Source organism: Echinops telfairi, unplaced genomic scaffold (assembly GCF_000313985.2).
Source record: "Echinops telfairi isolate 266 unplaced genomic scaffold, ASM31398v2 ScPeMD7_42;HRSCAF=159, whole genome shotgun sequence".
Classification (NCBI taxonomy): Eukaryota; Metazoa; Chordata; class Mammalia; order Afrosoricida; family Tenrecidae; genus Echinops; species Echinops telfairi.
The window spans coordinates 767,707-770,060 of NW_022103940.1; the positions used below are offsets into that span (position 1 = coordinate 767,707).

The 2,354-nt window shown below is 32.7% G+C and overlaps 1 pseudogene; it reads right to left on the bottom strand.

Moving 5' to 3' along the window:
* Positions 1-1,347: 1,347 nt before the first annotated feature.
* LOC115869725 lies at positions 1,348-2,078 on the bottom strand (annotated as a pseudogene).
* Between the last annotated feature and the right edge of the window lie 276 nt (positions 2,079-2,354).

The window sequence follows — 2,354 nt, forward strand, 5'->3', positions numbered from 1 at the left end:
GCCTTGCTGTATGTATTGCTAAAACTCTAGGCCAATCTCATCTTATGTTTAAACTGTACAGTCTCTAAAATCGTTTTATTAAAACCAATGTGGTCTATTTTCCATAGAGTAGCCATAATAAGTATTTAAAAACAAAAATCCTGATCATACATATTGTTTTATTACCTTGTGCATAATGCCTTATTACACTGAAATTGAAATACTACACCCACTACCACAGCTTATCAGGCCTATATAGTGTGATTAATGTATATCTCACCTCGGTCTCTGTAACACCTAACTCTTGGTTCAATATGCTTAAACCACATTGGCTTTCTTTCCAGTTCTAAGAAGCCAAAATTATTCCCTTTACAAATTTTTATGCTTGCTCTTTGTGCTTGAGAAGCTCTACGTTCAATATTTACATTCATGCTTCCTGCTAGTAAATTAGGACCCAAATCAAACTAAACTATTATCAAAGAAGCTTTTCCAAACCTCCATAAGTATATCATGCTTCCTAGTCTACCTTTCTACCACATAATCCAATATTGTATTTTTTGTAGCTATTTGTAAAACTTAAAATTTATTTTTATTCAATTAATGGATTACTTTTTATCTTTCTCCTATTATGGAGCACTATGGAAGAAGGGGCAATGCCTGTTTTGTTCCATGTTGTATTTCCAACATCTAAAACCATGCTGACTATATGGGAGCACCACAATTATTATTTGAATGAATAAAACTTTAAAAATATATTTTTATCTATGAAAGTTTTCATTTATTTAAAATTTTCCATTATTTAAAAATTAATTTACATAATTTTAATTGCAGTAGAAAAAATCAAAACACTTGTCATTTCAACATTGTTATATCTGTAATTTAGCAAAACTGATTCTGTTCATCATGTTGTACAACCGTCACTAATATTCACCACTGAAAATTTTAATGCCATTAACTAGGTTGGTATGAAAACTTACCTTGAATGATGAAAATATGTATATTATATGCAGTCAGTTTTTGTTTGATTAGTAAAGCAATAAGATATATGTTGGAATAATGTTTTTCCATATTATATAACAGAAAAATAATGTTTAAATCATTCCATTAATTAAATCATCCCTTTTGTCATTGTCAGTCTAGAAGAAAGTAGTTTCAAGAGTCATACAAAGGACATCTGGTCTATACTTCCAAGTAGCAGGTTGTCATTTAAATGTTGTTCACTGGCAGATATTTCCACCAATGTTAGCATAGGTTGTATGCTAGAAAGAATAATAAGAGGTCAACTGATTTTTCCCCCAGTATTTGCTGAAAGAGAAATATCCTAAACCTTGTGCAGGTTTCTAAGGCCAAAAAGCCATTAGGGTGTAGTTAATAATCAGGGTGACTTAGTCATGGTAGTTGGTACATGGGTAATTTTAACTTGCATTCTAGTTACTTAAAATAAGATACTCTTGATTATGTTGACTGCACAGTAAGTAATATCTCTTTCACCAAGAAATAAGATAGTGAAAGTCTTTAGAAAGTGGCTGCACCGAAGAGGCAACTTAGATTTCTCCAGATTTTGACGATTTCCCTAGTTTTTCAATAATCCCTCAATGCTCTGGACATTTTCTGGTAAGTCATGGTTGTCTGGTTGCCTTTTCTTGTGCCTCCAAGATTCTGCAAGTCTTTTTTTTCCTTTCTTTCTTTTTTTTGTGATACAAGCTGAAAGATGTCTTTGCTTTTAGCTACCCACTGAATACAACTCATTTTGGGGTTACACAGAGATTCATGGAAGCATTCAAACAGTTGAAGTTGCTTCTTTCCTTTTTACTGGAGAATAGCAGGTTGATATTCTGCAGCAATGGATAGATGTTTCCTTCAAAATAGTACTGCCCAGCATTGTTGATGATGTTTCTGAAGTTATAGATAGGTTTCTCTGCTGGAAATACATTATAGTACCTGGAATTTCCTCTGACATGAGGGCAAATAATTTTTTGTTGTTGTTTGTAATTTTTGTAGTCTGGGGAGTATTGAAGGTTGCCAGTTAAATGTTGCCTCAATATGTAAAAAGTATCTCAAAATGCTTGCCCTGGTTTGTCTTGTGCAGTACAGACCATGCTCCACTAATAAATTGGATGAATCTGTCCATCAGAATCCTGCCTAGCATCCACAGGCACCAGGTAGAAGGAACGTTACCTTTCTCTGGAACACACATCTATGCTTCCTCAAAAATATCCACTTTGATTAGAAAACTCTAGAATGTTAGTGAAAAATTAGAAATGTCTTATAACCATCATAAAAACTAATAGTAATAAAAATTTCACTGAACCTTCCACAAGCTAAAGTGAAAAATTGTTTGACAAATTTCCTAAATGTAGATATATTGAATTTCA